At 43.0% G+C, this 11611-nt stretch overlaps 1 long non-coding RNA gene across 1 annotated transcript; it reads left to right on the top strand.

Moving 5' to 3' along the window:
* Window positions 1–1003: 1003 nt before the first annotated feature.
* LOC105028394 lies at window positions 1004–2497 on the top strand. The gene is made up of 3 exons (XR_829383.4): window positions 1004–1299; window positions 1605–1736; window positions 2198–2497. It is a non-coding gene; the product is annotated as an uncharacterized LOC105028394 (long non-coding RNA).
* The last annotated feature ends 9114 nt before the right edge of the window (window positions 2498–11611 follow it).

Raw genomic sequence — 11611 nt, 5'->3', positions numbered from 1 at the left:
AGGGTTTGAGTGAGGAACAGAAGGGTTAAAATTAAGAGACCACTGCAAATTGAACACTTCTGTTCCTCACTCAAAACCTTCCTTTCAGACCAGAGAATATATTTTTCTCATGCTCTCAGAGTCCTTCAGACAGTAAATGCCTTCTACTCAGTAGTGGCTTCCATATAGCCACTCTACCAAAAGGGCCTGAATGATGGAGTGTTGCAGATGGTTTTCCTTCTGGATCTTCCATCTCTGCAGTCAAACACTGGAGCTATGTTAGAGTTCACAACCTTCCCTAGAACTATGTCAGCACAATTATATCTCATAGGTCTTTAAGAGAGTTCCGTAGACTTCATGACTTGGTTTTTGCTCTGACATGCAATGATAAGTGTGGAGCCATATATAAACAGGTGGGCCTTTTTAAATCAATTTAATTTGCCAAAGATGGACTCTCAAGTTCTAGAGACATCTCATGGATGATCAAAGGACACCAGATCTGAGCTCAATTTGGAGCTCATGGCAAAACGTGTTTTGCATGCATATTGATGACAAAAAAATATATTTAATAAATTATAAATTAAGTAAATAATACAACAAAATGTGGAGAAAGTGACATTTGATACTTATACCAAAACAAAACCATAAGTTACATATGTTTTTCTCCAGTATACGCTTTAACCATGGCTTCCTACACTACCAATTTTTTATGCAGTGAGTGTGAGGTAAATACCCTCGGGTGACCACGCAACCCGTATAAAAATCAACCAAACTAGACTCGATAAACCAGCAGCTTTCTTGATACTCACTAATTATGAAACGACTCAAAATTCAGCCCATGTTTCTACACACACTCTGAAGCGTTGCGCTCCATCTCTCTTTCTACTTTTTCTCAGTTTGCTCTTCTTTTTCTTCTCCTCCCGCCCACATAAGAAGCGAGTTCGTCAATTAGAGTGCGGGCCGGAGCGCGGCATGTTAATTTAGGTGTAAAATATTCCTCCTCCGTTGCTAATTAGCCCAAGAATCTGCAGCCGCACAGAGGCATTTGCCAGGCAGGCGGGAGAGAGAGAGAGAGGGAGAGAGAGAGAAAGAAGGGAGCGGGCTGCTGCTGCACAGCAATCCCCCGGTAACGTTTGGCTGACCAAAGCATCAGCAGCCGCGATAACAGCAAATTATTTTAATTAACTAGGGTAGTTTCCCACCATCTAATGAGCCCAGTTAAAATAAGCCGACATCTTGCCGTATCACGTGTTCACTAGGACTGGGGAGCGATGGTTTGTATGCTCCTTAAACAACATGTGTTAATCAATTAATTGAAAGGTGAATAAATAAGAATAAATACATTATTAAACATATATTTTTAAATGATGAACAGTAGCATGTCTCAACCGACAAATTATCAAAATCTTTGCCTATAATATGGCGATTATATATGTAAAAAAATAATAATAATAATAATACTAATGAAAACTTTTAGCCCTGGAAGGAAATTATTAGGCCATTATCTATTGATTTTACATTACTGGAAAGTCACATGTGTTTCTGTTGTTGAAAGACACCACCTGGTTGAGGACATCCCAACCATTTTAACTCTAATGACCCTTTATTCTCTACCCTTAAAATAGCCCAGGCTGGGCACTCAAGGAGACCAAGAGAGCGAAAGTGGTTGAGAGGAGCAAGCTACTTCCGGTCCCACCTCCAGTCTACCAAGGAGAGACGGAGGCACGAAGGGAGAACGCCGAGGCGCGCATCCACTGGTGTGTTTTTGCTTTGTCTCCCCGTGTTTTTTCTGTTCGTATTTTTGCCTTGTTGAATGGATTTTCGACTTTGTGTGCCGTTTCACCGGGTCCTCACGTAAAAGAAACGGTGAAACGTTCATTTCCACCTGGTATTTCATAGACGGCCGTCCCCCAAATATTCACTGTACATGTAAGCAATAAGGCATATGTGACAGTGATTATGACAGTGTTGTGCCATTGAGGCCAGTGCAACATACAGGATCCTCACAAAGCACATGAGAAACAGACGGCCCCAGAAAGTGAGAAGAACCCACTCACAATGTGTCATCTCTATTAAAGTCATTAAACCTGTACATATGTCTCTCTCTCTCTCTCTCTCTCTGTCTTTCTCCAGTAGTAGCAACAGTGACATTTGTGTTGGGATTAAACATATTTCTTTCATCTCTCGCCCTGTCTTTGTCGCAAACGCGTTGTGACAGGACAGAGGGAGACGGAGATGAATCGTGAAGCTCTCCAGACTCCCCCGAGCCGTGCTACCCACCATACAGATCTCCTCCAAGCTGTTTTCGAGCAAGGCCTGCAACATCACCAAGAACCCACATACGCCTGTACCCATCTTGGATCTCCAGGCTGAAAGACAGCTTTTACCCACAAGCCATCAAATTTGTCTTGTTAAAAAAAATGTCAGCCTTTAAAAGTATATGAAAACATGAACACACACAATAACATGATTGCTCATGAAGGCTCATTATTTTCAACTATTAACTATTTTTTAACTGTTAAATATGTATTATCACAAAATCTATTCCCTGGTAAATGTTATGTAGTAAATAAATAAACATTACCATTAATTAATTTATGATATGGGCAACATTTTAGGTGATTTAATCGATTGAACTTTCCCTTTTTACACTATTTTATTCACTCAGTATTATTTTTATTGTGGTTGCACCACTGAGGTAAACAGGTATTTCATTACAGTGTACTGCCTGGTTTTGGGTGTTTTTGACTAGTAACCAAATCTGAAGTTGCAGGAAACAAAGGCCCACACCACACCCAATGCCTGTCCTCTGGAGTCTACTCTCACCAGTAATTGTCAACAAAGTACTTTTCCCTCTTTTTAGATAGATGAAGTCCTACGTTTGAATACTGTGTCATTCGTTCAGAATCCCATGGCTCTGGAACTCTGGGAACACACTGAACGTATACCTCCCCATGGCTCCAATACACATCCTTTATTCATTCAGTTGTGTTGACAGCTTGCACTTTGCTGAGAATTAACAAAAATATATTAAAGGCAACAGTCCAAAATTCTAGAGCAGTACTGTGTCTGTGGCTATGACGACCATAAGAAATGTAACATGATAAATCTTTTCAATGTGAGGATTACGCCACTACATTATACATCTTATCAACTCTGGGCATCTTTAAATGAACTAAAGTGAATAATAACATAAACATCACGTGAACCAAAAAGTGATGACATCAGACCTCAGGGGAAGAACAGATTAAATTAGTTGTGGGAATGTTTTTGCCACATCAGACCAATGATCAAACATCTATAATTATCATGGCATCTGGGCAGTTTTTGTATTATAACAATGTTTGCCGAAACTTAAAGAAATGTTTCAGGAATGTTCACCGAAGCATTTAGGGTTTGCTGGGCAACCAGCTGAATCTTGCCCATAAAACAGTTTGCTATAGATATCTCTTCTTACCAGGGTTACCCCAAATACACTTTCTCTTTGAAGAAATAGAAATGTGATTAATTTAGTTAAACAAGACACTAGTTAAACATTGCTCTGGTGGGTTGGAATGATTAAGATTAGTTTATTTATCAAATGCAAAGGTTAGCCGCGCCTGCCGTGCAAACTTCCTGGAAATATCTGTTGATTGCTGAACCTTTGAATTAGTTAACCTGACTGAACGTTCATTTTCTCCCATGTCTCCCAACACACTGATTTAATATGCAACTCCTCATCCCCAGATCACCTGCTCTGTATCAAGCTACCCACATCATATCTCCACTATGATAGGCAAGTCAAGGTCATCGAAGCCATGGATGTGATTTGAATCAGCTCATAGGATTTATCTAATCTGTACAAGTCCGTACATGTCCTAATGATCAAACCCTCCAGGGTGGAAGAGAGAGTGAACTCTTAATGAGGTGGGTGGAGAACACTGAACTGAATACTGTATTAGAATGAGGTGTTACACCTGAACAGACACAGTTTAAAGGGGTGAACTGTGAGAGCCGCAGAAATGTTAGAACTTTACTATGATTTAAATATGCCTATTGATTCTTTAGGAATATTCTTGAAGAATCATGAGATTAAACACATTTTAACTGCAGATTGCCTCTTTTAAGGGCTGAATTCCCAGGACCAGACTTGGACAGAACCTACTGGACACAAGGCAGACTCAACGCAGAATCTCAGCTTGTCCGTATCAAGAACTTGTCCACATGCTACAGACTTGTACTAGGTTTTCAGTCCACAAGAAAACACACATTGCACATCCAGCTGAGACAAGCACAGGGTCAGGCTCCAGCACAGTGCTCCTGGATGGGGAGCGTGTTGTCAGGTCCAGGGCCCTACTCAAGGGCCTTGACCGTAGGGGAATGTTTTGAAGGTGTAAAACCCAGCAGCCCTGCCAGATTAAGTCTGCCTAACTCTTTGGCCACCTGGGGGTCCCCATGCCACAGTGATTATAATAATCAGAGAGAATTCTGGGAGATCGGCACAATAGGTGTGACCCAGGGGCATAAGGGCCCTGGCGAACTGCAGCTCACAGTTGATGGGGAGAGAAGAAATGAAATAGCAGAGAGTACGGGGGAGAGGGGAGGACGAGGAGGGTGTAGTGGATAGGAGAGAAGGAGGACGAGGAGGGTGTAGTGGAGAGAATGATGAAAAGGATGGATGGTACAAGAGTGTATCTGGAGAGTGATGAAGAAACACAGAAACAGGGAAATGGATGAAAACAGGGGATGAATAGAGAGTGGCAGGAAAGTGAGATGGAAACAAAGAAGAGTGAGTGGGAGAGGTAGAGAGAGAAAGAGAAAGAGCGGGAGACGGAGAAAGAAAGTAAGAGAGAAAGGAGCATTAGAGGGAGGCTTGAGCTAGAGTAATGGAGTTACAAAGAAATCAATCTCCAAACTTTAAAGGGCCGATAAGATTGAGGTCTGTGGTATTTCCTGGGTCGGGGCCTCATAAATCAGGCTCCCCGGGATACGTGGACGCGAGGGGACAGGTTCCTAGTCAAGAAACTCATTTTGGATTTAAAGCCGTCTGTGTTGCCCCCAGTGATTGAACAAGTCGAAGTGTGCGCGCGACAGTCCAACAGTGCGTTAATGAGATTGCAAGCCAACACTGGCCGGCACTGGAATTAGTGGTGTCAGGCCTCGAGTCTGCCCTCCCCCCACCCTCACCTCCTAATTCTCCCCCTCCACTGCCTTTATTAGAAAACAGGACAAGAGGCAGCGGAGTTGAAAAATGAGCTGGAGTCAATCAGGAGCCTGATGGACATGGTGTGGTTGGTGTGTTCCGATGCAGAGGGGAAGTAACCTGTGAAGCGCCACGGCGCTGGTCTCCCGCACGCCTACGCAAATAGAGCTCACACACACACACACACACAAAAGTACACACGCAAAAATACACACTTAAACACACAGGCCAAGGTGAAGTAATTACATGAAAGGGAACAGCTTTTGATGTGAGAGAGGAGAGGGCAGAGGGGAGATGCCGGTAATGTTTCATAGCACCAGTTCATCAAGCACGTCGCCCCACCTTTTTGGGGCTTGTCAGGTCCTGAGCAAAGCACTGTATGTTTCCATACTGCGGATTCTAATGGGGTTGGAAGAAAAAACCTTCATGGGAGTAGCGATCATTTTATGAAAATGGTGGACGTTTTCGAAGCCAAATCAATAGTCTCCCGGTGTCTGTAGTGAACACAAGCAGTGAGCTGCACAGACGCAGCCAGAAGACAGCATGGTGAGGGAAGTTAAGCAAACACGACGCCGCTTTTTTATCAAAGGTCTCTCGCCGCCTCAGACCGGTTTTAATGAGGAATTAGTCATTTAACAGATGGATGGAGGGGGAAAAAAAATGCTATTCTGCCGTTCAGTCGCTTCTCGTTGTTGTTCCACAGACCCCCTGCCCCATCAAAAGAGAAAAACCCACATCTGAAAAGTCTCACGGTCCAAGTTTCTTGCACTGCTGAGCTTTCTGAGGTTTTTATTTTTCTCCAAAGGTTTATGTTATGGACATTTTACTTTCTCTCATTGATTTTCTTTAATGACATTACTTTTCTTTGCCAGATTGACCAAGTTATTAGTGCAGACGAAAGCAGTAGGGAGGACATGCTCTCTGTCGTCAGAGTGGAGACTGATTTCTGTTGGGGATGTAGCATACACACACACATACACTTACACACACACACACACACACACATACACTTACACACACACATACACCTACACACACACACACATTCACTTACACACATACACATACACACACACACACACACATTCACTTACACACACACATACACACACACACACAGACTGGTTTTTGTGAAATGTGGGGACCAGAAAAACAAAATTACATGCTCCCTTGCCCTAACCTTAACCCTAACCTTACCCCTAACCCTAACCCTAACCTTAACCTAACCCTAACCTTACCTAACCCTAACCCTAACCCTAACCCTAACCTTAACCTAAATAAAGTAAAATTTATGGCTAAACTTTACCTAGATATAATGCCTAACCTTAACCCTAAACTTAACCAACAACACCTGGACCTTAAAGAAACCCCAATTCTAAGTCTAAAGTTAATTGTAAGTTTGACCCTAAAACTAAACCCTGAGCCAGAAAATGACTTTTGAAATGTGGGGACATGAAAAATGTCCCCACAAGTCACATTGTTCAGGTTTTAGTATAGTTATGGGGACAAAATGTCCTGACAAGTCACAAAAACAAACACACATACACTTACACACACACACCCACACACACATACACTTACACACACACATTCACTTACACACACACACACACATACACTAACACACACACACACACACACACATACACTTACACACACACACACCTACACTTCCACACACACATACACTTACACACACACACACACACACACATACACACACATATACACTTACACACACACACACATACAATTACACACACACACACACACATATACACTTACACACACATACAATTACACACACACACATATACACTTACACATACACACATATACACTTACACACACACACACACACACACACATATACACTTACACAAACACACACATATAGACTTACATACACACACATATACACTTACACACACACACACACACACATATACACTTACACAAACACACACATATAGACTTACATACACACACATATAGACTTACATACACACACATATAGACTTACATACACACACATATACACTTACATACACACACATATACACTTACATGCACACACAAAGGGATTAGTGTGGGGGTGCTACAGAAGCGTATCACCAGTGGGTTCTGCCTTAGGCCTTGCACACTAGATGATTAAAGCCAGCTGAAAACACACACACACATATACACACACACACAAACACACACACCACACACACACAGAGAAACATTTACAGATACTGTGTTCCCAATTCACTCACACTCATGCACATTAAACTGTAAAGCTGTCTGGGTTTTAATCCTATCCAAAACATTAACCCTTAACTTCTTGTAATCACTACATTAACATCACCTTCAATGTGTTCCAACTTAAGTCACCCTGGGACTCACTAGATAATCAACACAGTGTAAAAAGTGATATTTTTCCATTCAATTTGTGAGGCTTGTTGTTTGATCCTGTTTCAGGACACAGCACACATCCTGCCCACCGTCATGTTTGCTCAAATAAAAAGCAATGACAGATGTGGACTTGTATGCAACTCTGTAGTCTGTACGAGTCGACACGACACACAGTCCACAGGAAAGTAAAGCCTTCTGACACACCGTTCAGAAAGGGGTAGGAGTATGTAGGGGGTTACATACGTAATGTGCGTAGGATACACGAGAATGTAGATGAACTGTGCCTGGTGCAGACCTCCAACTCACCCACTCCACACACATGCACACACACTTCTTGTGATAATTAGCCATATTAGCTCAAAGCGGGAAGGAGACAGAGGACAGCCTGCGGGAAAGTGACCTTCTGATCTGCAGAGAGACTGGCTCTACAGTGCCTCTAACACCACTGATCTATACCTAACTCAAACACACACACACATACACTCACGACCACACAAATATGACGCTGATGCAACTATTAGTAATTGATAGGAGGGGGAAGTGAATTATATATAAATATATAAAGATATTTTTCAAGCATTTCTATGCCTTATTGGGAAGGAAAGTGGGGAAAGATTGAGGATGAGGTATTTATTGAAAGAGCAGTAGACTGGACTCAAACCAGCTCTGCAGCACTAAGTGTGAACCAGACACAGGGGCTAAGAGCAGGAACTCCCTAGGCCAAAGGGAGGTGAATTCTAATATGATTCTGTGATAGGTGTCACATCATCCAATATAGTGATATCTACAGACAAATAAATAAACAGACAGATAAATAAGACCTTTCATCAAAGCCTCTCAGAGTGGAATTGTCATGTCATGGATAGGAAGGAATGTCAAAAAACAATCTGATAATCTGTCTGTTTGGGGTCAATCAGGTCACTCAGTTGGGTCATTCGTGAAAAACAAATGCTTTTATAAATTAGAGTAAGTCATCTCTTTTTGTATATTTTAGCATTCATGTAGATTTTTGAAAAGCATTTCAAACATGTTCTATTATTGTTGATGTTATTTCTAATCCTAATTATATTACTGTCACTATTATGAGATTTATTCTCATCAGATTTATTTTGGATTTTGGATTTTGGATTTCTAAATTAGATGTTAGTTTATAGTTGCTCTAAGTATTTTGTAATGCCTTGCTCTACAGGGCATGTGCAGGGGATCTGAAGGCCAACAGAGTGATGAGAAAAAGAAAAGTGAAGGACAATGAAAAGAGGAGAAAAAGAGGAGCAGTGAAGGACAATGAAAAGATGAGAAAAAGAGGAGCAGCGAAGGGCAATGAAAAGATGAGAAAAAGAGGAGCAGCGAAGGACAATGAAAAGATGAAAAAAGAGTAGCAGTGAAGGACAATGAAAAGATGAAAAAAAGAGGTGCAGTGAAGGACAATGAAAAGATGAGAAAAGGAGGTGCAGTGAAGGAAAATGAAAAGATGAGAAAAGGAGGTGCAGTGAAGGACAATGAAAAGATGAGAAAAAGAGGAGCAGTGAAGGAAAATGAAAAGATGAAAAAAAGAGGAGCAGTGAAGGACAATGAAAAGATGAGAAAAAGAGGAGCAGTGAAGGACAATGAAAAGATGAAAAAAAGAGGAGCAGTGAAGGACAACGGAGGGGTGAGAACACGAGGACAAGAAAAGTGGCATGTGTTGTTCCGTACTGCTTGGTTTCTTCTCTACATAAAAGAAGTAAGCTCTATGTGAGTTGCTTGTGGTTTTGTTAGTTCACCACTTTCCTGAAGAGACTATATACGCATATTATTACTGTATTACACTCTCACTATGGGTCTTTTTCTTCCTTTTCTCCTTTTTTTTTCTTGTTCTTCTTTTTGTCAACGGATGAACATCTATCAGAGTACTGTTAGAAATTCAGCGGGCAGATAAGACTGATTGACAAATTGACTCATTTTCAATGGCGCAATTTAGTTTGTTGACTCATCGGGGGTTGTATCAAATTTAGTGGTGACAGCATTTAGTGACACATGAGAGACGCAATCCTCTCCGTATCAGATACATAATACCATGGATCTCAGGATGTGACTGGAGAGTACTGGGGGGTGACTGTCAGTCAGCGATTCTAGCCAAGTCTCAGATCAGCTTCAGCAGCCGGGGTTACAAAGGTCCGAATTTCTACAGGAAACTTTCAGAGTTTACCGGTAAGAGTCAACGATTTGATGTTGTCTATGAAGGATTTTATAGAATCTAGAATCCAGTGGTGCCCGACCAGAAGTACTAGGAGCCCAGAGGGAACATGAAAAGACTCATGAGACCGTAGGCTTACTAGTTAAATGCACATGACGGAGTTATTGTACTTCACAGGTACTTAGCGCAGGTCAATATGCAGAGGGTGGTACGCTGACCGGAAATTACGGAAACCACTTCACGTCTAATGTAGGCAACAGTTCTATTTGAAAGATAGTGACTACCAGGGTCACAGTTAATAGTAATGTCAATGGAGCGGAGCGTGGGTTGACAACATAACCCAGGCATGGGGACATGACAGACTCCGTCTTGCTGCTTCAGGCACAGGTGTGAAGAGCCCCTGGAACCACAGGTGCCATTCCAGCAGGACAGCCCCTCGCTGACCCCAAAGTATGGTGACAGCTCTTCCAGTGTTGCGTTGGGCCAGTCTTGTCCGACAAAGCTTGGCGAGAGTGGGGTCATCTGCTAATGTCTGACGATCACAGCACGGCTCCAACGGTAGCAGCAGGGGTGATAAAGGTAGTAGTGTAGCGGTGAACGAGTATATCCAGGTAGAGGGCTGTCATACTGGGCTGTCAGACCCCAGAGGCAGGCCACGGGGCCAGCTAAAGACCCTCTGAAGGATGCGGGATGGTAACATTGGTGTTGGAGCGCAGTCGTTAAACCAGTCCCTCCATTTTGGAGGTGCAGTCACAGCGCAGAGCATCGGAAGGGGCACCCAGTGGGTGCTGGTGACACGGGTAAATCTGGTTGTGCCGAGGCTGTGACAAGGGTGTCGGCAGCATTCCCAGCAACCCTACCACAAGTGGCTGACCTGGTCGGTGAACATGTATTCCACTGTACTGATCCAGGACTGACACTGTGCTCATCCAGGACTGACACTGTGCTCATCCAGGACTGACACTGTGCGAATCCAGGACTGACACTGTGCGAATCCAGGACTGACACTGTGCTCATCCAGGACTGACACTGTGCGAATCCAGGACTGACACTGTGCTCATCCAGGACTGACACTGTGCGTGTCGTGGTTGGTGACTGAGGAACAGATGGTGCGTGTCAGTTCAGGCCTGTCTGCAGACTTTAGCAAAATGGTTGAGTTTGACTCATCCAGAAGCTGATGGCATGCATTTGGTGTCAATGTTTTGGTGTCAGGCTCTCAGTAAATAGTTGGGAGAGCTGAAGAGATAATTGAAAATAATGCCACGGATAATTTGATTCTGATTCTGATGTCCTGTGTTCACTTCTTGATGTTTTTTCCCGGCATCAATGGACACTTCTCTTTAGTACTATGCAGATCATTTAGGAAACAAAAGCAAAAGCAACAGAATGATTGTGAATAAATAAAGACCGACTCCCTTTAGGATTACATCTTAGACTAGATGTTGGCAGTAAATATCGAGCCATTTGTGACTTTTTTGTGGCTGCTTTTTCAGTTGCATCTGTTGTGTTCAGCCTGTCTATGGAACAGACGGAAGCCGGGAAGCCATTGCGGCTGCCCCAGTAAACCTGTTCAGAGCCGCCACAAGCAGGCCTTTCGTCTCAGTGTGTGTACCCTGTGATGTGTGCATTATGCCTTGTCACACACAAAAGGGAGTGCTCTCACACAAGTGCATGAATGAACACACACAAGCACAGGCGTGTACATGAGCTCGCACACACCGACACAAATACACACCAGTGAACGCACTGCCGAGGACTGTGAGACAAGCCAAAAATGGGATGAAACCCAAGCCAGGGCCACGTTGTTACCAGTCCAACAGAACAGAGCCAGAGCAGGGCTTCCCCCGGTCCGGAGTTACGGCCCAGTTCTGGCCCGA

The sequence above is a fragment of the Esox lucius genome, chromosome 14 (genome assembly GCF_011004845.1).
Source record: "Esox lucius isolate fEsoLuc1 chromosome 14, fEsoLuc1.pri, whole genome shotgun sequence".
NCBI classification, from domain to species: Eukaryota; Metazoa; Chordata; class Actinopteri; order Esociformes; family Esocidae; genus Esox; species Esox lucius.
This window is presented reverse-complemented; position numbering and strand designations above follow the sequence as displayed.